Source organism: Salmo salar, chromosome 09, assembly GCF_965601325.2.
Source record: "Salmo salar chromosome 09, fSalSal1, whole genome shotgun sequence".
NCBI lineage: Eukaryota > Metazoa > Chordata > Actinopteri > Salmoniformes > Salmonidae > Salmo > Salmo salar.
This window is the reverse complement of record NC_138299.1, coordinates 151803564-151830612: the sequence shown is the minus strand read 5'-3', so window position 1 is coordinate 151830612 and position 27049 is coordinate 151803564. Positions and strand designations below refer to the sequence as shown.

At 36.1% G+C, this 27049-nt stretch overlaps 1 protein-coding gene across 1 annotated transcript in view; it reads left to right on the top strand.

The window, feature by feature from the left end:
- Positions 1 to 27049, top strand: part of LOC106598434 (ras-related protein Rab-38) — a 76388-nt gene that overhangs the window by 44989 nt on the left and 4350 nt on the right. The window lies entirely within an intron of this gene.

The window sequence follows — 27049 nt, the reverse complement described above, 5'->3', positions numbered from 1 at the left end:
ACTCACACCTCCATACATATTATTAACACACACACACACACTCACACCTCCATACATATTATTAACACACACACACACACACACACACACACACACACACACACACACACACACACACACACACACACACACCTCCATACATATTATTAACACACCTACACACACACCTCCATACATATTATTAACACACCTCCACACACACACACCTCCGTATATATTATTAACACACACACACCTCCATACATATTATTAACACACCTCCACACACACACTCACAGGTAGAGTTGGGTGGTGTCCAGATGTTCAAATCATTTCTGTACCATACCGTGGTATACGGTATTACCGGAAGTGCACACAAAGTGGCGCTATTATTATTATTAAAAAAATGTTTTGACGCAAAAACAATTTAGGAAACATGGATCTTGATTCAGGAGGAGATTCGATGTTTCTGCTGTGACCAAGAAGCTTGATGTTGACATCTAGCCACTTAGCTACCAAGTTAGCAACACAATGCATAGCTGACATCTAGCCACTTAGCTACCAAGTTAGCAACACAATGCATAGCTGACATCTAGCCACTTAGCTAGCAAGTTAGCAACACGATGTATAGCTGATATCTAGCCACTTAGCTACCAAGATAGCAACACGATGCATAGCTGACATCTAGCCACTGAGCTAGCAAGTTAGCAACACGATGCATAGCTGACATCTAGCCACTTAGCTACCAAGTTAGCAACACGATGCATAGCTGACATCTAGCCACTTAGCTACCAAGTTAGCAACACGATGCATAGCTGGCATCCAGACACTTAGCTACCAAGTTAGCAACACGATGCATAGCTGACATCTAGCCACTTAGCTACCAAGTTAGCAACATGATGCATAGCTGACATCTAGCCACTTAGCTACCAAGTTAGCAACACGATGCATAGCTCACATCTAGCCACTTAGCTAGCAAGTTAGCAACACGATGCATAGCTGACATCTAGCCACTTAGCTACCAAGTTAGCAACATGATGCATAGCTGACATCTAGCCACTTAGCTACCAAGTTAGCAACATGATGCATAGCTGACATTTAGCCACTTAGCTACCAAGTTAGCAACACGATGCATAGCTGACATCTATATAGAGTGGTGTATAGTGATGTAGAGAGTTATATAGAGTGGTGTATAGTGATATAGAGTGCTGTAGAGAGTTATATAGAGTGGTGTATAGTGATGTAGAGAATTATATAGAGTGGTGTATAGTGATGTAGAGAGTTATATAGAGTGGTGTATAGTGATATAGAGTGATGTAGAGAGTTATATAGAGTGGTGTATAGTGATATAGAGTGATGTAGAGAGTTATATAGAGTGGTGTATAGTGATATAGAGTGGTGTAGAGAGTTATATAGAGTGGTGTATAGTGATATAGAGTGGTGTTGAGAGTTATATAGAGTGGTGTATAGTGATATGGAGTGGTGTAGAGAGTTATATAGAGTGGTGTATAGTGATATAGAGTGCTGTAGAGAGTTATATAGAGTGGTGTATAGAGTGATGTAGAGAGTTATATAGAGTGGTGTATAGTGATATAGAGTGATGTAGAGAGTTATATAGAGTGGTGTATAGTGATATAGAGTGATGTAGAGAGTTATATAGAGTGGTGTATAGTGATATAGAGTGGTGTAGAGAGTTATATAGAGTGGTGTATAGTGATATAGAGTGCTGTAGAGAGTTATACAGAGTGGTGTATAGAGTGATGTAGAGAATTATATTGAGTGGTGTATAGTGATATAGAGTGATGTAGAGAGTTATATAGAGTGGTGTATAGTGATATAGAGTGGTGTAGAGAGTTATATAGAGTGGTGTATAGTGATATAGAGTGCTGTAGAGAGTTATACAGAGTGGTGTATAGAGTGATGTAGAGAATTATATTGAGTGGTGTATAGTGATATAGAGTGATGTAGAGAGTTATATAGAGTGGTGTATAGTGATATAGAGTGGTGTAGAGAGTTATATAGAGTGGTGTATAGTGATATAGAGTGCTGTAGAGAGTTATATAGAGTGGTGTATAGTGCTTTAGAGAGTTATATAGAGTGGTGTATAGAGTGATGTAGAGAGTTATATAGAGTGGTGTATAGTGATATAGAGTGGTGTAGAGAGTTATATAGAGTGGTGTATAGTGATATAGAGTGCTGTAGAGAGTTATATAGAGTGGTGTATAGTGATATAGAGTGGTGTTGAGAGTTATATAGAGTGGTGTATAGTGATATAGAGTGGTGTTGAGAGTTATATAGAGTGGTGTATAGTGATATAGAGTGCTGTAGAGAGTTATATAGAGTGGTGTATAGAGTGATGTAGAGAGTTATATAGAGTGGTGTATAGTGATATAGAGTGGTGTAGAGAGTTATATAGAGTGGTGTATAGTGATATAGAGTGATGTAGAGAGTTATATAGAGTGGTGTATAGAGTGATGTAGAGAGTTATATAGAGTGGTGTATAGTGATATAGAGTGGTGTAGAGAGTTATATAGAGTGGTGTATAGTGATATAGAGTGATGTAGAGAGTTATATAGAGTGGTGTATAGTGATATAGAGTGGTGTAGAGAGTTATATAGAGTGGTGTATAGTGATATAGAGAGTTATATAGAGTGGTGTATAGCGATATAGAGTGATGTAGAGTTATATAGAGTGGTGTATAGTGATATAGAGTGATGTAGAGAGTTATATAGAGTGGTGTATAGTGATGTAGAGAATTATATAGAGTGGTGTATAGTGATGTAGAGTGATGTAGAGTTATATAGAGTGGTGTACAGTGATATAGAGTGATGTAGAGAGTTATATAGAGTGGTGTATAGTGATATAGAGTGGTGTAGAGAGTTATATAGAGTGTGTATAGTGATATAGAGTGCTGTAGAGAGTTATATAGAGTGGTGTATAGTGATGTAGAGAGTTATATAGGGTGGTGTATAGTGATGTAGAGAGTTATATAGAGTGGTGTATAGTGATATAGAGTGATGTAGAGAGTTATATAGAGTGGTGTATAGTGATATAGAGTGGTGTAGAGAGTTATATAGAGTGGTGTATAGTGCTTTAGAGAGTTATATAGAGTGGTGTATAGAGTGATGTAGAGAGTTATATAGAGTGGTGTATAGTGATATAGAGTGGTGTAGAGAGTTATATAGAGTGGTGTATAGTGATATAGAGTGCTGTAGAGAGTTATATAGAGTGGTGTATAGTGATATAGAGTGGTGTTGAGAGTTATATAGAGTGGTGTATAGTGATATAGAGTGGTGTTGAGAGTTATATAGAGTGGTGTATAGTGATATAGAGTGCTGTAGAGAGTTATATAGAGTGGTGTATAGAGTGATGTAGAGAGTTATATAGAGTGGTGTATAGTGATATAGAGTGGTGTAGAGAGTTATATAGAGTGGTGTATAGTGATATAGAGTGATGTAGAGAGTTATATAGAGTGGTGTATAGAGTGATGTAGAGAGTTATATAGAGTGGTGTATAGTGATATAGAGTGGTGTAGAGAGTTATATAGAGTGGTGTATAGTGATATAGAGTGATGTAGAGAGTTATATAGAGTGGTGTATAGTGATATAGAGTGGTGTAGAGAGTTATATAGAGTGGTGTATAGTGATATAGAGAGTTATATAGAGTGGTGTATAGCGATATAGAGTGATGTAGAGAGTTATATAGAGTGGTGTATAGTGATATAGAGTGATGTAGAGAGTTATATAGAGTGGTGTATAGTGATGTAGAGAATTATATAGAGTGGTGTATAGTGATGTAGAGAGTTATATAGAGTGGTGTATAGTGATATAGAGTGATGTAGAGAGTTATATAGAGTGGTGTATAGTGATATAGAGTGGTGTTGAGAGTTATATAGAGTGGAATATAGTGATATGGAGTGGTGTAGAGAGTTATATAGAGTCGTGTATAGTGATATAGAGTGCTGTAGAGAGTTATATAGAGTGGTGTATAGAGTGATGTAGAGAGTTATATAGAGTGGTGTATAGTGATATAGAGTGATGTAGAGAGTTATATAGAGTGGTGTATAGTGATATAGAGTGATGTAGAGAGTTATATAGAGTGGAGTATAGTGCTATAGAGTGGTGTAGAGAGTTATATAGAGTGGTGTATAGTGATATAGAGTGCTGTAGAGAGTTATATAGAGTGGTGTATAGAGTGATGTAGAAAATTATATAGAGTGGTGTATAGTGATATAGAGTGATGTAGAGAGTTATATAGAGTGGTGTATAGTGATATAGAGTGATGTAGAGAGTTATATAGAGTGGTGTATAGTGATGTAGAGAGTTATATAGAGTGGTGTATAGTGATATAGAGTGCTGTAGAGAGTTATATAGAGTGGTGTATAGTGATGTAGAGAATTATATAGAGTGGTGTATAGTGATGTAGAGAGTTATATAGAGTGGTGTATAGTGATATAGAGTGATGTAGAGAGTTATATAGAGTGGTGTATAGTGATATAGAGTGATGTAGAGAGTTATATAGAGTGGTGTATAGTGATATAGAGTGGTGTAGAGAGTTATATAGAGTGGTGTATAGTGATATAGAGTGCTGTAGAGAGTTATATAGAGTGGTGTATAGAGTGATGTAGAGAATTATATAGAGTGGTGTATAGTGATATAGAGTGATGTAGAGAGTTATATAGAGTGGTGTATAGTGATATAGAGTGATGTAGAGAGTTATATAGAGTGGTGTATAGTGATATAGAGTGGTGTATAGTGATATAGAGTGATGTAGAGAGTTATATAGAGTGGTGTATAGTGATATAGAGTGCTGTAGAGAGTTATATAGAGTGGTGTATAGTGATGTAGAGAATTATATAGAGTGGTGTATAGTGATGTAGAGAGTTATATAGAGTGGTGTATAGTGATATAGAGTGATGTAGAGAGTTATATAGAGTGGTGTATAGTGATATAGAGTGGTGTAGAGAGTTATATAGAGTGGTGTATAGTGATATAGAGTGGTGTTGAGAGTTATATAGAGTGGTGTATAGTGATAAGGAGTGGTGTAGAGAGTTATATAGAGTCGTGTATAGTGATATAGAGTGCTTTAGAGAGTTGTATAGAGTGGTGTATATTGTGATGTAGAGAGTTATATAGAGTGGTGTATAGTGATATAGAGTAATGTAGAGAGTTATATAGAGTGGTGTATAGTGATATAGAGTGATGTAGAGAGTTATATAGAGTGGTGTATAGTGATATAGAGTGGTGTAGAGAGTTATATAGAGTGGTGTATAGTGATATAGAGTGCTGTAGAGAGTTATATAGAGTGGTGTATAGAGTGATGTAGAAAATTATATAGAGTGGTGTATAGTGATATAGAGTGATGTAGAGAGTTATATAGAGTGGTGTATAGTGATGTAGAGAGTTATATAGAGTGGTGTATAGTGATATAGAGTGATGTAGAGAGTTATATAGAGTGGTGTATAGTGATATAGAGTGCTGTAGAGAGTTATATAGAGTGGTGTATAGAGTGATGTAGAGAATTATATAGAGTGGTGTATAGTGATATAGAGTGATGTAGAGAGTTATATAGAGTGGTGTATAGTGATATAGAGTGGTGTAGAGAGTTATATAGAGTGGTGTATAGTGATATAGAGTGGTGTTCAGAGTTATATAGAGTGGTGTATAGTGATATGGAGTGGTGTAGGGAGTTATATAGAGTCGTGTATAGTGATATAGAGTGCTGTAGAGAGTTATATAGAGTGGTGTATATTGTGATGTAGAGAGTTATATAGAGTGGTGTATAGTGATATAGAGTAATGTAGAGAGTTATATAGAGTGGTGTATAGTGATATAGAGTGTAGAGAGTTATATAGGGTGGTGTATAGTGATGTAGAGAGTTATATAGAGTGGTGTATAGTGATATAGAGTGATGTAGAGAGTTATATAGAGTGGTGTATAGTGATATAGAGTGGTGTAGAGAGTTATATAGAGTGGTGTATAGTGCTTTAGAGAGTTATATAGAGTGGTGTATAGAGTGATGTAGAGAGTTATATAGAGTGGTGTATAGTGATATAGAGTGGTGTAGAGAGTTATATAGAGTGGTGTATAGTGATATAGAGTGATGTAGAGAGTTATATAGAGTGGTGTATAGTGATATGGAGTGGTGTAGAGAGTTATATAGAGTCGTGTATAGTGATATAGAGTGCTGTAGAGAGTTATATAGAGTGGTGTATAGAGTGATGTAGAGAGTTATATAGAGTGGTGTATAGTGATATAGAGTGATGTAGAGAGTTATATAGAGTGGTGTATAGTGATATAGAGTGATGTAGAGAGTTATATAGAGTGGTGTATAGTGATATAGAGTGGTGTAGAGAGTTATATAGAGTGGTGTATAGTGATATAGAGTGCTGTAGAGAGTTATATAGAGTGGTGTATAGAGTGATGTAGAGAATTATATAGAGTGGTGTATAGTGATATAGAGTGATGTAGAGAGTTATATAGAGTGGTGTATAGTGATATAGAGTGATGTAGAGAGTTATATAGAGTGGTGTATAGTGATGTAGAGAGTTATATAGAGTGGTGTATAGAGTGATGTAGAGAATTATATTGAGTGGTGTATAGTGATATAGAGTGATGTAGAGAGTTATATAGAGTGGTGTATAGTGATATAGAGTGCTGTAGAGAGTTATATAGAGTGGTGTATAGAGTGATGTAGAGAATTATATTGAGTGGTGTATAGTGATATAGAGTGATGTAGAGAGTTATATAGAGTGGTGTATAGTGATATAGAGTGATGTAGAGAGTTATATAGAGTGGTGTATAGTGATGTAGAGAGTTATATAGAGTGGTGTATAGTGATATAGAGTGCTGTAGAGAGTTATATAGAGTGGTGTATAGTGTTGTAGAGAATTATATAGAGTGGTGTATAGTGATGTAGAGAGTTATATAGAGTGGTGTATAGTGATATAGAGTGATGTAGAGAGTTATATAGAGTGGTGTATAGTGATATAGAGTGGTGTTGAGAGTTATATAGAGTGGTGTATAGTGATATGGAGTGGTGTTGAGAGTTATATAGAGTGGTGTATAGTGATATGGAGTGGTGTAGAGAGTTATATAGAGTCGTGTATAGTGATATAGAGTGCTGTAGAGAGTTATATAGAGTGGTGTATAGAGTGATGTAGAGAGTTATATAGAGTGGTGTATAGTGATATAGAGTGATGTAGAGAGTTATATAGAGTGGTGTATAGTGATATAGAGTGATGTAGAGAGTTATATAGAGTGGTGTATAGTGATATAGAGTGGTGTAGAGAGTTATATAGAGTGGTGTATAGTGATATAGAGTGCTGTAGAGAGTTATATAGAGTGGTGTATAGAGTGATGTAGAGAATTATATAGAGTGGTGTATAGTGATATAGAGTGGTGTAGAGAGTTATATAGAGTGGTGTATAGTGATATAGAGTGCTGTAGAGAGTTATATAGAGTGGTGTATAGAGTGATGTAGAGAATTATATAGAGTGGTGTATAGTGATATAGAGTGATGTAGAGAGTTATATAGAGTGGTGTATAGTGATATAGAGTGCTGTAGAGAGTTATATAGAGTGGTGTATAGAGTGATGTAGAGAATTATATTGAGTGGTGTATAGTGATATAGAGTGATGTAGAGAGTTATATAGAGTGGTGTATAGTGATATAGAGTGATGTAGAGAGTTATATAGAGTGGTGTATAGTGATGTAGAGAGTTATATAGAGTGGTGTATAGAGTGATGTAGAGAATTATATTGAGTGGTGTATAGTGATATAGAGTGATGTAGAGAGTTATATAGAGTGGTGTATAGTGATATAGAGTGGTGTTGAGAGTTATATAGAGTGGTGTATAGTGATATGGAGTGGTGTAGAGAGTTATATAGAGTCGTGTATAGTGATATAGAGTGCTGTAGAGAGTTATATAGAGTGGTGTATAGAGTGATGTAGAGAGTTATATAGAGTGGTGTATAGTGATATAGAGTGATGTAGAGAGTTATATAGAGTGGTGTATAGTGATATAGAGTGATGTAGAGAGTTATATAGAGTGGTGTATAGTGATATAGAGTGGTGTAGAGAGTTATATAGAGTGGTGTATAGTGATATAGAGTGGTGTAGAGAGTTATATAGAGTGGTGTATAGTGATATGGAGTGGTGTTGAGAGTTATATAGAGTGGTGTATAGTGATATGGAGTGGTGTAGAGAGTTATATAGAGTCGTGTATAGTGATATAGAGTGCTGTAGAGAGTTATATAGAGTGGTGTATAGAGTGATGTAGAGAGTTATATAGAGTGGTGTATAGTGATATAGAGTGATGTAGAGAGTTATATAGAGTGGTGTATAGTGATATAGAGTGATGTAGAGAGTTATATAGAGTGGTGTATAGTGATGTAGAGAGTTATATAGAGTGGTGTATAGAGTGATGTAGAGAATTATATTGAGTGGTGTATAGTGATATAGAGTGATGTAGAGAGTTATATAGAGTGGTGTATAGTGATATAGAGTGCTGTAGAGAGTTATATAGAGTGGTGTATAGAGTGATGTAGAGAATTATATAGAGTGGTGTATAGTGATATAGAGTGATGTAGAGAGTTATATAGAGTGGTGTATAGTGATATAGAGTGATGTAGAGAGTTATATAGAGTGGTGTATAGTGATGTAGAGAGTTATATAGAGTGGTGTATAGTGATATAGAGTGCTGTAGAGAGTTATATAGAGTGGTGTATAGTGTTGTAGAGAATTATATAGAGTGGTGTATAGTGATGTAGAGAGTTATATAGAGTGGTGTATAGTGATATAGAGTGATGTAGAGAGTTATATAGAGTGGTGTATAGTGATATAGAGTGGTGTTGAGAGTTATATAGAGTGGTGTATAGTGATATAGAGTGGTGTTGAGAGTTATATAGAGTGGTGTATAGTGATATGGAGTGGTGTAGAGAGTTATATAGAGTCGTGTATAGTGATATAGAGTGCTGTAGAGAGTTATATAGAGTGGTGTATAGAGTGATGTAGAGAGTTATATAGAGTGGTGTATAGTGATATAGAGTGATGTAGAGAGTTATATAGAGTGGTGTATAGTGATATAGAGTGATGTAGAGAGTTATATAGAGTGGTGTATAGTGATATAGAGTGGTGTAGAGAGTTATATAGAGTGGTGTATAGTGATATAGAGTGCTGTAGAGAGTTATATAGAGTGGTGTATAGAGTGATGTAGAGAATTATATAGAGTGGTGTATAGTGATATAGAGTGGTGTAGAGAGTTATATAGAGTGGTGTATAGTGATATAGAGTGCTGTAGAGAGTTATATAGAGTGGTGTATAGAGTGATGTAGAGAATTATATAGAGTGGTGTATAGTGATATAGAGTGATGTAGAGAGTTATATAGAGTGGTGTATAGTGATATAGAGTGCTGTAGAGAGTTATATAGAGTGGTGTATAGAGTGATGTAGAGAATTATATTGAGTGGTGTATAGTGATATAGAGTGATGTAGAGAGTTATATAGAGTGGTGTATAGTGATATAGAGTGATGTAGAGAGTTATATAGAGTGGTGTATAGTGATGTAGAGAGTTATATAGAGTGGTGTATAGAGTGATGTAGAGAATTATATTGAGTGGTGTATAGTGATATAGAGTGATGTAGAGAGTTATATAGAGTGGTGTATAGTGATATAGAGTGGTGTTGAGAGTTATATAGAGTGGTGTATAGTGATATGGAGTGGTGTAGAGAGTTATATAGAGTGGTGTATAGTGATATAGAGTGCTGTAGAGAGTTATATAGAGTGGTGTATAGAGTGATGTAGAGAGTTATATAGAGTGGTGTATAGTGATATAGAGTGGTGTAGAGAGTTATATAGAGTGGTGTATAGTGATATAGAGTGGTGTTGAGAGTTATATAGAGTGGTGTATAGAGTGATGTAGAGAGTTATATAGAGTGGTGTATAGTGATATAGAGTGGTGTAGAGAGTTATATAGAGTGGTGTATAGTGATATAGAGTGGTGTAGAGAGTTATATAGAGTGGTGTATAGTGATATAGAGTGGTGTTGAGAGTTATATAGAGTGGTGTATAGTGATATGGAGTGGTGTAGAGAGTTATATAGAGTCGTGTATAGTGATATAGAGTGCTGTAGAGAGTTATATAGAGTGGTGTATAGAGTGATGTAGAGAGTTATATAGAGTGGTGTATAGTGATATAGAGTGATGTAGAGAGTTATATAGAGTGGTGTATAGTGATATAGAGTGATGTAGAGAGTTATATAGAGTGGTGTATAGTGATATAGAGTGCTGTAGAGAGTTATATAGAGTGGTGTATAGAGTGATGTAGAGAATTATATAGAGTGGTGTATAGTGATATAGAGTGGTGTAGAGAGTTATATAGAGTGGTGTATAGTGATATAGAGTGCTGTAGAGAGTTATATAGAGTGGTGTATAGAGTGATGTAGAGAATTATATAGAGTGGTGTATAGTGATATAGAGTGGTGTAGAGAGTTATATAGAGTGGTGTATAGTGATATAGAGTGCTGTAGAGAGTTATATAGAGTGGTGTATAGAGTGATGTAGAGAATTATATAGAGTGGTGTATAGTGATATAGAGTGATGTAGAGAGTTATATAGAGTGGTGTATAGTGATATAGAGTGATGTAGAGAGTTATATAGAGTGGTGTATAGTGATGTAGAGAGTTATATAGAGTGGTGTATAGTGATATAGAGTGCTGTAGAGAGTTATATAGAGTGGTGTATAGTGATGTAGAGAATTATATAGAGTGGTGTATAGTGATGTAGAGAGTTATATAGAGTGGTGTATAGTGATATAGAGTGATGTAGAGAGTTATATAGAGTGGTGTATAGTGATATAGAGTGGTGTAGAGAGTTATATAGAGTGGTGTATAGTGATATAGAGTGCTGTAGAGAGTTATATAGAGTGGTGTATAGAGTGATGTAGAGAAGTTATATAGAGTGGTGTATAGTGATATAGAGTGATGTAGAGAGTTATATAGAGTGGTGTATAGTGATGTAGAGAGTTATATAGAGTGGTGTATAGTGATATAGAGTGATGTAGAGAGTTATATAGAGTGGTGTATAGTGATATAGAGTGTGTAGAGAGTTATATAGAGTGGTGTATAGTGATATAGAGTGATGTAGAGAGTTATATAGAGTGGTGTATAGTGATATAGAGTGGTGTAGAGAGTTATATAGAGTGGTGTATAGTGATATAGAGTGGTGTAGAGAGTTATATAGAGTGGTTATAGTGATATAGAGTGCTGTAGAGAGTTATATAGAGTGGTGTATAGTGATGTAGAGAGTTATATAGGGTGGTGTATAGTGATGTAGAGAGTTATATAGAGTGGTGTATAGTGATATAGAGTGATGTAGAGAGTTATATAGAGTGGTGTATAGTGATATAGAGTGGTGTAGAGAGTTATATAGAGTGGTGTATAGTGCTGTAGAGAGTTATATAGAGTGGTGTATAGAGTGATGTAGAGAGTTATATAGAGTGGTGTATAGTGATATAGAGTGGTGTAGAGAGTTATATAGAGTGGTGTATAGTGATATAGAGTGATGTAGAGAGTTATATAGAGTGGTGTATAGTGATATGGAGGCGTGTAGAGAGTTATATAGAGTCGTGTATAGTGATATAGAGTGCTGTAGAGAGTTATATAGAGTGGTGTATAGAGTGATGTAGAGAGTTATATAGAGTGGTGTATAGTGATATAGAGTGATGTAGAGAGTTATATAGAGTGGTGTATAGTGATATAGAGTGATGTAGAGAGTTATATAGAGTGGTGTATAGTGATATAGAGTGGTGTAGAGAGTTATATAGAGTGGTGTATAGTGATATAGAGTGCTGTAGAGAGTTATATAGAGTGGTGTATAGAGTGATGTAGAGAATTATATAGAGTGGTGTATAGTGATATAGAGTGATGTAGAGAGTTATATAGAGTGGTGTATAGTGATATAGAGTGATGTAGAGAGTTATATAGAGTGGTGTATAGTGATGTAGAGAGTTATATAGAGTGGTGTATAGTGATGTAGAGAGTTATATAGAGTGGTGTATAGTGATATAGAGTGATGTAGAGAGTTATATAGAGTGGTGTATAGTGATATAGAGTGGTGTTGAGAGTTATATAGAGTGGTGTATAGTGATATGGAGTGGTGTAGAGAGTTATATAGAGTCGTGTATAGTGATATAGAGTGCTGTAGAGAGTTATATAGAGTGGTGTATAGAGTGATGTAGAGAGTTATATAGAGTGGTGTATAGTGATATAGAGTGATGTAGAGAGTTATATAGAGTGGTGTATAGTGATATAGAGTGGTGTTGAGAGTTATATAGAGTGGTGTATAGAGTGATGTAGAGAGTTATATAGAGTGGTGTATAGTGATATAGAGTGGTGTAGAGAGTTATATAGAGTGGTGTATAGTGATATAGAGTGGTGTTGAGAGTTATATAGAGTGGTGTATAGTGATATGGAGTGGTGTTGAGAGTTATATAGAGTGGTGTATAGTGATATGGAGTGGTGTAGAGAGTTATATAGAGTCGTGTATAGTGATATAGAAGGCTGTAGAGAGTTATATAGAGTGGTGTATAGAGTGATGTAGAGAGTTATATAGAGTGGTGTATAGTGATATAGAGTGATGTAGAGAGTTATATAGAGTGGTGTATAGTGATATAGAGTGGTGTAGAGAGTTATATAGAGTGGTGTATAGTGATATAGAGTGCTGTAGAGAGTTATATAGAGTGGTGTATAGTGCTATAGAGTGGTGTAGAGAGTTATATAGAGTGGTGTATAGTGATATAGAGTGCTGTAGAGAGTTATATAGAGTGGTGTATAGAGTGATGTAGAAAATTATATAGAGTGGTGTATAGTGATATAGAGTGATGTAGAGAGTTATATAGAGTGGTGTATAGTGATATAGAGTGATGTAGAGAGTTATATAGAGTGGTGTATAGTGATGTAGAGAGTTATATAGAGTGGTGTATAGTGATATAGAGTGCTGTAGAGAGTTATATAGAGTGGTGTATAGTGATGTAGAGAATTATATAGAGTGGTGTATAGTGATGTAGAGAGTTATATAGAGTGGTGTATAGTGATATAGAGTGATGTAGAGAGTTATATAGAGTGGTGTATAGTGATATAGAGTGATGTAGAGAGTTATATAGAGTGGTGTATAGTGATATAGAGTGGTGTAGAGAGTTATATAGAGTGGTGTATAGTGATATAGAGTGCTGTAGAGAGTTATATAGAGTGGTGTATAGAGTGATGTAGAGAATTATATAGAGTGGTGTATAGTGATATAGAGTGGTGTAGAGAGTTATATAGAGTGGTGTATAGTGATATAGAGTGATGTAGGGAGTTATATAGAGTGTGTATAGTCATATAGAGTGATGTAGAGAGTTATATAGAGTGGTGTATAGTGATATAGAGTGGTGTAGAGAGTTATATAGAGTGGTGTATAGTGATATAGAGTGGTGTAGAGAGTTATATTAGAGTGGTGTATAGTGATATAGAGTGCTGTAGAGAGTTATATAGAGTGGTGTATAGTGATGTAGAGAGTTATATAGGGTGGTGTATAGTGATGTAGAGAGTTATATAGAGTGGTGTATAGTGATATAGAGTGATGTAGAGAGTTATATAGAGTGGTGTATAGTGATATAGAGTGGTGTAGAGAGTTATATAGAGTGGTGTATAGTGCTTTAGAGAGTTATATAGAGTGGTGTATAGAGTGATGAAGAGAGTTATATAGAGTGGTGTATAGTGATATAGAGTGGTGTAGAGAGTTATATAGAGTGGTGTATAGTGATATAGAGTGATGTAGAGAGTTATATAGAGTGGTGTATAGTGATATGGAGTGGTGTAGAGAGTTATATAGAGTCGTGTATAGTGATATAGAGTGCTGTAGAGAGTTATATAGAGTGGTGTATAGTGTGATGTAGAGAGTTATATAGAGTGGTGTATAGTGATATAGAGTGATGTAGAGAGTTATATAGAGTGGTGTATAGTGATATAGAGTGATGTAGAGAGTTATATAGAGTGGTGTATAGTGATATAGAGTGGTGTAGAGAGTTATATAGAGTGGTGTATAGTGATATAGAGTGCTGTAGAGAGTTATATAGAGTGGTGTATAGTGATATGGAGTGGTGTTGAGAGTTATATAGAGTGTTGTATAGTGATATGGAGTGGTGTAGAGAGTTATATAGAGTCATGTATAGTGATATAGAGTGCTGTAGAGAGTTATATAGAGTGGTGTATAGAGTGATGTAGAGAGTTATATAGAGTGGTGTATAGTGATATAGAGTGATGTAGAGAGTTATATAGAGTGGTGTATAGTGATATAGAGTGATGTAGGGAGTTATATAGAGTGGTGTATAGTCATATAGAGTGATGTAGAGAGTTATATAGAGTGGTGTATAGTGATATAGAGTGGTGTAGAGAGTTATATAGAGTGGTGTATAGTGATATAGAGTGGTGTAGAGAGTTATATTAGAGTGGTATATAGTGATATAGAGTGCTGTAGAGAGTTATATAGAGTGGTGTATAGTGATGTAGAGAGTTATATAGGGTGGTGTATAGTGATGTAGAGAGTTATATAGAGTGGTGTATAGTGATATAGAGTGATGTAGAGAGTTATATAGAGTGGTGTATAGTGATATAGAGTGGTGTAGAGAGTTATATAGAGTGGTGTATAGTGCTTTAGAGAGTTATATAGAGTGGTGTATAGAGTGATGTAGAGAGTTATATAGAGTGGTGTATAGTGATATAGAGTGGTGTAGAGAGTTATATAGAGTGGTGTATAGTGATATAGAGTGATGTAGAGAGTTATATAGAGTGGTGTATAGTGATATGGAGTGGTGTAGAGAGTTATATAGAGTCGTGTATAGTGATATAGAGTGCTGTAGAGAGTTATATAGAGTGGTGTATAGAGTGATGTAGAGAGTTATATAGAGTGGTGTATAGTGATATAGAGTGATGTAGAGAGTTATATAGAGTGGTGTATAGTGATATAGAGTGATGTAGAGAGTTATATAGAGTGGTGTATAGTGATATAGAGTGGTGTAGAGAGTTATATAGAGTGGTGTATAGTGATATAGAGTGCTGTAGAGAGTTATATAGAGTGGTGTATAGAGTGATGTAGAGAATTATATAGAGTGGTGTATAGTGATATAGAGTGATGTAGAGAGTTATATAGAGTGGTGTATAGTGATATAGAGTGATGTAGAGAGTTATATAGAGTGGTGTATAGTGATATAGAGTGGTGTAGAGAGTTATATAGAGTGGTGTATAGTGATATAGAGTGATGTAGAGAGTTATATAGAGTGGTGTATAGTGATATAGAGTGGTGTAGAGAGTTATATAGAGTGGTGTATAGTGATATAGAGTGCTGTAGAGAGTTATATAGAGTGGTGTATAGAGTGATGTAGAGAATTATATAGAGTGGTGTATAGTGATATAGAGTGATGTAGAGAGTTATATAGAGTGGTGTATAGTGATATAGAGTGATGTAGAGAGTTATATAGAGTGGTGTATAGTGATGTAGAGAGTTATATAGAGTGGTGTATAGTGATATAGAGTGCTGTAGAGAGTTATATAGAGTGGTGTATAGTGATGTAGAGAGTTATATAGAGTGGTGTATAGTGATATAGAGTGATGTAGAGAGTTATATAGAGTGGTGTATAGTGATATAGAGTGATGTAGAGAGTTATATAGAGTGGTGTATAGTGATATAGAGTGATGTAGAGAGTTATATAGAGTGGTGTATAGTGATATAGAGTGGTGTAGAGAGTTATATAGAGTGGTGTATAGTGATATAGAGTGCTGTAGAGAGTTATATAGAGTGGTGTATAGAGTGATGTAGAGAGTTATATAGAGTGGTGTATAGTGATATAGAGTGGTGTAGAGAGTTATATAGAGTGGTGTATAGTGATATAGAGTGATGTAGAGAGTTATATAGAGTGGTGTATAGTGATATAGAGTGGTGTTGAGAGTTATATAGAGTGGTGTATAGTGATATGGAGTGGTGTAGAGAGTTATATTAGAGTGGTGTATAGTGATATAGAGTGCTGTAGAGAGTTATATAGAGTGGTGTATAGTGATATAGAGTGGTGTATTGAGTGATATAGAGAGTTATATAGAGTGGTGTATAGTGATATAGAGTGAATGTAGAGAGTTATATAGAGTGGTGTATCAGTGATATAGAGTGATGTAGAGAGTTATATAGAGTGGTGTATAGTGATATAGAGTGGTGTAGAGAGTTATATAGAGTGGTGTATAGTGATATAGAGTGCTGTAGAGAGTTATATAGAGTGGTGTATAGTGATGTAGAGAGTTATATAGAGTGGTGTATAGTGATATAGAGTGGTGTAGAGAGTTATATAGAGTGGTGTATAGTGCTTTAGAGAGTTATATAGAGTGGTGTATAGAGTGATGTAGAGAGTTATATAGAGTGGTGTATAGTGATATAGAGTGGTGTAGAGAGTTATATAGAGTGGTGTATAGTGATATAGAGTGCTGTAGAGAGTTATATAGAGTGGTGTATAGTGATATAGAGTGGTGTTGAGATTTATATAGAGTGGTGTATAGTGATATAGAGTGGTGTTGAGAGTTATATAGAGTGGTGTATAGTGATATAGAGTGCTGTAGAGAGTTATATAGAGTGGTGTATAGAGTGATGTAGAGAGTTATATAGAGTGGTGTATAGTGATATAGAGTGGTGTAGAGAGTTATATAGAGTGGTGTATAGTGATATAGAGTGATGTAGAGAGTTATATAGAGTGGTGTATAGAGTGATGTAGAGAGTTATATAGAGTGGTGTATAGTGATATAGAGTGGTGTAGAGAGTTATATAGAGTGGTGTATAGTGATATAGAGTGATGTAGAGAGTTATATAGAGTGGTGTATAGTGATATAGAGTGGTGTAGAGAGTTATATAGAGTGGTGTATAGTGATATAGAGAGTTATAGAGAGTGGTGTATAGCGATATAGAGTGATGTAGAGTTATATAGAGTGGTGTATAGTGATATAGAGTGATGTAGAGAGTTATATAGAGTGGTGTATAGTGATGTAGAGAATTATATAGAGTGGTGTATAGTGATGTAGAGTGATGTAGAGTTATATAGAGTGGTGTACAGTGATATAGAGTGATGTAGAGAGTTATATAGAGTGGTGTATAGTGATATAGAGTGGTGTATAGTGATATAGAGTGCTGTAGAGAGTTATATAGAGTGGTGTATAGTGATGTAGAGAGTTATATAGGGTGGTGTATAGTGATGTAGAGAGTTATATAGAGTGGTGTATAGTGATATAGAGTGATGTAGAGAGTTATATAGAGTGGTGTATAGTGATATAGAGTGGTGTAGAGAGTTATATAGAGTGGTGTATAGTGCTTTAGAGAGTTATATAGAGTGGTGTATAGATTGATGTAGAGAGTTATATAGAGTGGTGTATAGTGATATAGAGTGGTGTAGAGAGTTATATAGAGTGGTGTATAGTGATATAGAGTGCTGTAGAGAGTTATATAGAGTGGAGTATAGTGATATAGAGTGGTGTTGAGAGTTATATAGAGTGGTGTATAGTGATATAGAGTGGTGTTGAGAGTTATATAGAGTGGTGTATAGTGATATAGAGTGCTGTAGAGAGTTATATAGAGTGGTGTATAGAGTGATGTAGAGAGTTATATAGAGTGGTGTATAGTGATATAGAGTGTTGTAGAGAGTTATATAGAGTGGTGTATAGTGATATAGAGTGATGTAGAGAGTTATATAGAGTGGTGTATAGAGTGATGTAGAGAGTTCTATAGAGTGGTGTATAGTGATATAGAGTGGTGTAGAGAGTTATATAGAGTGGTGTATAGTGATATAGAGTGATGTAGAGAGTTATATAGAGTGGTGTATAGTGATATAGAGTGGTGTAGAGAGTTATATAGAGTGGTGTATAGTGATATAGAGAGTTATATAGAGTGGTGTATAGCGATATAGAGTGATGTAGAGAGTTATATAGAGTGGTGTATAGTGATATAGAGTGATGTAGAGAGTTATATAGAGTGGTGTATAGTGATGTAGAGAATTATATAGAGTGGTGTATAGTGATGTAGAGAGTTATATAGAGTGGTGTATAGTGATATAGAGTGATGTAGAGAGTTATATAGAGTGGTGTATAGTGATATAGAGTGGTGTTGAGAGTTATATAGAGTGGAATATAGTGATATGGAGTGGTGTAGAGAGTTATATAGAGTCGTGTATAGTGATATAGAGTGCTGTAGAGAGTTATATAGAGTGGTGTATAGAGTGATGTAGAGAGTTATATAGAGTGGTGTATAGTGATATAGAGTGATGTAGAGAGTTATATAGAGTGGTGTATAGTGATATAGAGTGATGTAGAGAGTTATATAGAGTGGTGTATAGTGCTATAGAGTGGTGTAGAGAGTTATATAGAGTGGTGTATAGTGATATAGAGTGCTGTAGAGAGTTATATAGAGTGGTGTATAGAGTGATGTAGAAAATTATATAGAGTGGTGTATAGTGATATAGAGTGATGTAGAGAGTTATATAGAGTGGTGTATAGTGATATAGAGTGATGTAGAGAGTTATATAGAGTGGTGTATAGTGATGTAGAGAGTTATATAGAGTGGTGTATAGTGATATAGAGTGCTGTAGAGAGTTATATAGAGTGGTGTATAGTGATGTAGAGAATTATATAGAGTGGTGTATAGTGATGTAGAGAGTTATATAGAGTGGTGTATAGTGATATAGAGTGATGTAGAGAGTTATATAGAGTGGTGTATAGTGATATAGAGTGATGTAGAGAGTTATATAGAGTGGTGTATAGTGATATAGAGTGGTGTAGAGAGTTATATAGAGTGGTGTATAGTGATATAGAGTGGTGTTGAGAGTTATATAGAGTGGTGTATAGTGATATGGAGTGGTGTAGAGAGTTATATAGAGTCGTGTATAGTGATATAGAGTGCTGTAGATAGTTATATAGAGTGGTGTATAGAGTGATGTAGAGAGTTATATAGAGTGGTGTATAGTGATATAGAGTGATGTAGAGAGTTATATAGAGTGGTGTATAGTGATATAGAGTGATGTAGAGAGTTATATAGAGTGGTGTATAGTGATATAGAGTGGTGTAGAGAGTTATATAGAGTGGTGTATAGTGATATAGAGTGCTGTAGAGAGTTATATAGAGTGGTGTATAGAGTGATGTAGAGAATTATATAGAGTGGTGTATAGTGATATAGAGTGATGTAGAGAGTTATATAGAGTGGTGTATAGTGATATAGAGTGATGTAGAGAGTTATATAGAGTGGTGTATAGTGATATAGAGTGGTGTATAGTGATATAGAGTGATGTAGAGAGTTATATAGAGTGGTGTATAGTGATATAGAGTGCTGTAGAGTGTTATATAGAGTGGTGTATAGTGATGTAGAGAATTATATAGAGTGGTGTATAGTGATGTAGAGAGTTATATAGAGTGGTGTATAGTGATATAGAGTGATGTAGAGAGTTATATAGAGTGGTGTATAGTGATATAGAGTGGTGTAGAGAGTTATATAGAGTGGTGTATAGTGATATAGAGTGGTGTTGAGAGTTATATAGAGTGGTGTATAGTGATATGGAGTGGTGTAGAGAGTTATATAGAGTCGTGTATAGTGATATAGAGTGCTGTAGAGAGTTGTATAGAGTGGTGTATATTGTGATGTAGAGAGTTATATAGAGTGGTGTATAGTGATATAGAGTAATGTAGAGAGTTATATAGAGTGGTGTATAGTGATATAGAGTGATGTAGAGAGTTATATAGAGTGGTGTATAGTGATATAGAGTGGTGTAGAGAGTTATATAGAGTGGTGTATAGTGATATAGAGTGCTGTAGAGAGTTATATAGAGTGGTGTATAGAGTGATGTAGAAAATTATATAGAGTGGTGTATAGTGATATAGAGTGATGTAGAGAGTTATATAGAGTGGTGTATAGTGATGTAGAGAGTTATATAGAGTGGTGTATAGTGATATAGAGTGCTGTAGAGAGTTATATAGAGTGGTGTATAGTGATGTAGAGAATTATATAGAGTGGTGTATAGTGATGTAGAGAGTTATATAGAGTGGTGTATAGTGATATAGAGTGATGTAGAGAGTTATATAGAGTGGTGTATAGTGATATAGAGTGGTGTAGAGAGTTATATAGAGTGGTGTATAGTGATATAGAGTGGTGTTCAGAGTTATATAGAGTGGTGTATAGTGATATGGAGTGGTGTAGGGAGTTATATAGAGTCGTGTATAGTGATATAGAGTGCTGTAGAGAGTTATATAGAGTGGTGTATATTGTGATGTAGAGAGTTATATAGAGTGGTGTATAGTGATATAGAGTAATGTAGAGAGTTATATAGAGTGGTGTATAGTGATATAGAGTGATGTAGAGAGTTATATAGAGTGGTGTATAGTGATATAGAGTGGTGTAGAGAGTTATATAGAGTGGTGTATAGTGATATAGAGTGCTGTAGAGAGTTATATAGAGTGGTGTATAGAGTGATGTAGAAAATTATATAGAGTGGTGTATAGTGATATAGAGTGGTGTAGAGAGTTATATAGAGTGGTGTATAGTGATATAGAGTGCTGTAGAGAGTTATATAGAGTGGTGTATAGAGTGATGTAGAGAATTATATAGAGTGGTGTATAGTGATATAGAGTGATGTAGAGAGTTATATAGAGTGGTGTATAGTGATGTAGAGAGTTATATAGAGTGGTGTATAGTGATATAGAGTGCTGTAGAGAGTTATATAGAGTGGTGTATAGTGATGTAGAGAGGTATATAGAGTGGTGTATAGTGATATAGAGTGATGTAGAGAGTTATATAGAGTGGTGTATAGTGATATAGAGTGATGTAGAGAGTTATATAGAGTGGTGTATAGTGATATAGAGTGGTGTATAGAGTGATATAGAGAGTTATATAGAGTGATGTAGAGAGTTATATAGAGTGGTGTATAGTGATGTAGAGAGTTATATAGGGTGGTGTATAGTGATGTAGAGAGTTATATAGTGTGGTGTATAGTGATATAGAGTTATGTAGAGAGTTATATAGAGTGGTGTATAGTAATATAGAGTGGTGTAGAGCGTTATATAGAGTGGTGTATAGTGCTGTAGAGAGTTATATAGAGTGGTGTATAGAGTGATGTAGAGAGTTATATAGAGTGGTGTATAGTGATATAGAGTGGTGTAGAGAGTTATATAGAGTGGTGTATAGTGATATAGAGTGCTGTAGAGAGTTATATAGAGTGGTGTATAGTGATGTAGAGAGTTATATAGAGTGGTGTATAGTGATGTAGAGAGTTATATAGAGTGGTGTGTAGAGTAATGTAGAGAGTTATATAGAGTTGTGTATAGTGATATAGAGTGATGTAGAGAGTTATATAGAGTGGTGTATAGTGATATAGAGTGATGTAGAGAGTTATATAGAGTGGTGTATAGTGATATAGAGTGGTGTAGAGAGTTATATAGAGTGGTGTGTAGTGATATAGAGTGCTGTAGAGAGTTATATAGAGTGGTGTATAGAGTGATGTAGAAAATTATATAGAGTGGTGTATAGTGATATAGAGTGATGTAGAGAGTTATATAGAGTGGTGTATAGTGATATAGAGTGATGTAGAGAGTTATATAGAGTGGTGTATAGTGATGTAGAGAGTTATATAGAGTGGTGTATAGTGATATAGAGTGCTGTAGATAGTTATATAGAGTGGTCTATAGTGATGTAGATAATTATATAGAGTGGTGTATAGTGATGTAGAGAGTTATATAGAGTGGTGTATAGTGATATAGAGTGATGTAGAGAGTTATATAGAGTGGTGTATAGTGATATAGAGTGATGTAGAGAGTTATATAGAGTGGTGTATAGTGATATAGAGTGGTGTAGAGAGTTATATAGAGTGGTGTATAGTGATATAGAGTGGTGTTGAGAGTTATATAGAGTGGTGTATAGTGATATGGAGTGGTGTAGAGAGTTATATAGAGTCGTGTATAGTGATATAGAGTGCTGTAGATAGTTATATAGAGTGGTGTATAGAGTGATGTAGACAGTTATATAGAGTGGTGTATAGTGATATAGAGTGGTGTAGAGAGTTATATAGAGTGGTGTATAGTGATATAGAGTGCTGTAGAGAGTTATATAGAGTGGTGTATAGAGTGATGTAGATAATTATATAGAGTGGTGTATAGTGATATAGAGTGATGTAGAGAGTTATATAGAGTGGTGTATAGTGATATAGAGTGATGTAGAGAGTTATATAGAGTTGTGTATAGTGATATAGAGTGGTGTATAGTGATATAGAGTGATGTAGAGAGTTATATAGAGTGGTGTATAGTTATATAGAGTGGTGTAGAGAGTTATATAGAGTGGTGTATAGTGATATAGAGTGCTGTAGAGAGTTATATAGAGTGGTGTATAGAGTGATGTAGAGAATTATATAGAGTGGTGTATAGTGATATAGAGTGATGTAGAGAGTTATATAGAGTGGTGTATAGTGATATAGAGTGATGTAGAGAGTTATATAGAGTGGTGTATAGTGATATAGAGAGTTATATAGAGTGGTGTATAGTGATATAGAGTGCTGTAGAGAGTTATATAGAGTGGTGTATAGTGATGTAGAGAGTTATATAGAGTGGTGTATAGTGATATAGAGTGATGTAGAGAGTTATATAGAGTGGTGTATAGTGATATAGAGTGGTGTATAGAGTGATATAGAGAGTTATATAGAGTGATGTAGAGAGTTATATAGAGTGGTGTATAGTGATATAGAGTGATGTAGAGAGTTATATAGAGTGGTGTATAGTGATATAGAGTGGTGTAGAGAGTTATATAGAGTGGTGTATAGTGATATAGAGTGCTGTAGAGTGTTATATAGAGTGGTGTATAGTGATGTAGAGAGTTATATAGGGTGGTGTATAGTGATGTAGAGAGTTATATAGAGTGGTGTATAGTGATATAGAGTGATGTAGAGAGTTATATAGAGTGGTGTATAGTAATATAGAGTGGTGTAGAGCGTTATATAGAGTGGTGTATAGTGCTGTAGAGAGTTATATAGAGTGGTGTATAGAGTGATGTAGAGAGTTATATAGAGTGGTGTATAGTGATATAGAGTGATGTAGAGAGTTATATAGAGTGGTGTATAGTAATATAGAGTGGTGTAGAGCGTTATATAGAGTGGTGTATAGTGCTGTAGAGAGTTATATAGAGTGGTGTATAGAGTGATGTAGAGAGTTATATAGAGTGGTGTATAGTGATATAGAGTGGTGTAGAGAGTTATATAGAGTGGTGTATAGTGATATAGAGTGCTGTAGAGAGTTATATAGAGTGGTGTATAGTGATGTAGAGAGTTATATAGAGTGGTGTATAGTGATGTAGAGAGTTATATAGAGTGGTGTATAGAGTGATGTAGAGAGTTTCTATAGAGTTGTGTATAGTGATATAGAGTGATGTAGAGAGTTATATAGAGTGGTGTATAGTGATATAGAGTGATGTAGAGAGTTATATAGAGTGGTGTATAGTGATATAGAGTGATGTAGAGAGTTATATAGAGTGGTGTATAGTGATATAGAGTGATGTAGAGAGTTATATAGAGTGGTGTATAGTGATATAGAGTGGTGTAGAGAGTTATATAGAGTGGTGTATAGTGATATAGAGTGCTGTAGAGAGTTTTATAGAGTGGTGTATAGTGATATAGAGTGGTGTAGAGAGTTATATTAGAGTGGTGTATAGTGATATAGAGTGCTGTAAAGAGTTATATAGAGTGGTGTATAGTGATGTAGAGAGTTATATAGGGTGGTGTATAGTGATGTAGAGAGTTATATAGAGTGGTGTATAGTGATATAGAGTGATGTAGAGAGTTATATAGAGTGGTGTATAGTGATGTAGAGAGTTATATAGAGTGGTGTATAGTGGTGTATAGTGATATAGAATGGTGTAGAGAGTTATATTAGAGTGGTGTATAGTGATATAGAGTGCTGTAGAGAGTTATATAGAGTGGTGTATAGAGTGATATAGAGAGTTATATAGAGTGATGTAGAGAGTTATATAGAGTGGTGTATAGTGATATAGAGTGATGTAGAGAGTTATATAGAGTGGTGTATAGTGATATAGAGTGGTGTAGAGAGTTATATAGAGTGGTGTATAGTGATATAGAGTGCTGTAGAGAGTTATATAGAGTGGTGTATAGTGATGTAGAGAGTTATATAGGGTGGTGTATAGTGATGTAGAGAGTTATATAGAGTGGTGTATAGTGATATAGAGTGGTGTAGAGAGTTATATAGAGTGGTGTATAGTGCTGTAGAGAGTTATATAGAGTGGTGTATAGAGTGATGTAGAGAGTTATATAGAGTGGTGTATAGTGATATAAAGTGATGTAGAGAGTTATATAGAGTGGTGTATAGTGATATAGAGTGGTGTAGAGAGTGGCAGAGTGATGTAGAGTAATGTAGAGAGTGGCAGAGTGATATAGAGTGGTGTATGGAGTGATAGAGTGCTGTAGAGTGAGATAGAGTGGTATAGAGCGGGATGTAGAGAGAGAGTGCTGTTGAGAGTGCTGTGTATAGTGATATAGAATGGTGTTGAGAGTGGTATAGTGAGGGATGTAGAGAGTGGTATAGAGAGTGGTATAGAGGGTGATTAAGAGAGTGTTATAGATTGATGTGTGGAGTGCTATAGAGACTGATGTAAAGTGGTGTAGCGAGGGATGTAAAGAGTGATATATAGAGTGGTGTAGAGAGTGGTATAGAGAGTGGTGTATGGAGGGCTATAGACAGTGGTGTAGAGAGTGGTGTATGGAGTGCTATATGGAGAGAGTGGTGTATGGAGTGCTGTAGACAGTGGTGTAGAGAGTGGTGTATGGAGTGCTATAGACAGTGGTGTAGAGAGGGGTGTATGGAGTGCTGTGTAGAGTGGAGTATGGAGTGCTGTAGAGAGTGGTGTATGGAGTGGTGTAGGGAGTGGTGTAGAGAGTGGTGTATGGAGTGCTATAGACAGTGGTGTAGAGAGGGGTGTATGGAGTGCTGTGTAGAGTGGAGTATGGAGTGCTGTATGGAGTGGTGTATGGAGTGGTGTATGGAGTGGTGTAGAGAGTGGTGTAGAGAGTGGTGTATGGAGTGGTGTAGAGAGTGGTGTGCAGAACATTAAGACACCACCTTCCAGTGGTGTAGAGTTGTCACGTCCATCTCCCTGAAGACCTCATAACAACGTGTTTCTCTTCACGTCTTAGTGGAAACGCAAATTACTGATTTTCTCAGAAAGAGCTTTGACATGTGTGTGTGTGCTTTGAGATTTGTGTGTGCTTTGAGATTTGTGTGCGCTTTGAGATGTGTGTGCTTTGAGATGTGTGTGTGCTTTGAGATGTGTGTGTGCTTTGAGATGTGTGTGCTTTGAGATGTGTGTGTGTGGAGCTGTCATGTGCCTGCTATTAGATAAAGCCCCTCTCTGTTACATGAACCCATCCTGAATGGTGTTTTAGTTTTGTATGTCTGTATTATTTGTGGTGATATAAGCCTATTACAAGGGTCTATAAAGGATCTCTCTCTCTCTCTCTCTCTCTCTCTCTCTGTGTGTCTCTCTCTGTGTCTCTCTCGCTCTATCTCTCTCTGTCTTTCTCTCAATTCAACTTCAATTTAAGGGCTTTATTGGCATGGGAAACATACAGTGGGGAGAACAAGTATTTGATACACTGCCGATTTTGCAGGTTTTCCTACTTACAAAGTATGTAGAGGTCTGACATTTTTATCATAGGTACACTGCAACTGTGAGAGACAGAATCTAAAACAAAAATCCAGAAAATCACATTGTATGATTTTTAAGTAATTAATTTGCATTTTATTGCATGACATAAGTATTTGATCACCTACCAACCAGTAAGAATTCCGGCTCTCACAGACCTGTTAGTTTTTCTTTAAGAAGCCCTCCTGTTCTCCACTCATTACCTGTATTAACGGCACCTGTTTGAACTCGTTACCTGTATAAAAGACACCTGTCCACACACTCAATCAAACAGACTCCAACGTCTCCACAATGGCCAAGACCAGAGAGCTGTGTAAGGACATCAGGGATAAAATTGTAGACCTGCACAAGGCTGGGATGGGCTACAGGACAATAGGCAAGCAGCTTGGTGAGAAGGCAACAACTGTTGGCGCAATTATTAGAAAATGGAAGAAGTTCAAGATGACGGTCAATCACCCTCGGTCTGGGGCTCCATGCAAGATCTCACCTCGTGGGGCATCAATGATCATGAGGAAGGTGAGGGATCAGCCCAGAACTACACGGCAGGACCTGGTCAATGACCTGAAGAGAGCTGGGACCACAGTCTCAAAGAAAACCATTAGTTACACACTACGCCGTCATGGATTAAAATCCTGCAGCGCACGCAAGGTCCCCCTGCTCCAGCCAGCGCATGTCCAGGCCCGTCTGAAGTTTTCCAATGACCATCTGGATGATCCAGAGGAGGAATGGGAGAAGGTCATGTGGTCTGATGAGACAAAAATAGAGCTTTTTGGTCTAAACTCCACTCGCCGCTTTTGGAGGAAGAAGAAGGATGAGTACAACCCCAAGAACACCATCCCAACTGTGAAGCATGGAGGTGGAAACATCATTCTTTGGGGATGCTTTTCTGCAAAGGGGACAGGACGACTGCACCGTATTGAGGGGAGGATGGATGAGGCCATGTATCGCGAGATCTTGGCCAACACCTCCTTCCCTCAGTAAGAGCATTAAAGATGGGTCGTGGCTGGGTCTTCCAGCATGACAACGACCCAAAACACACAGCCAGGGCAACTAAGGAGTGGCTCCGTAAGAAGCATCTCAAGGTCCTGGAGTGGCCTAGCCAGTCTCCAGACCTGAACCCAATAGGAAATCTTTGAAGGGAGCTGAAAGTCTGTATTGCCCAGCGACAGCCCCGAAACCTGAAGGATCTGGAGAAGGTCTGTATGGAGGAGTGGGCCAAAATCCCTGCTGCAGTGTGTGCAAACCTGGTCAAGAACTACAGGAAACGTATGATCTCACTAATTGCAAACAAAGGTTTCTGTACCAAATATTAGGTCCTGCTTTTC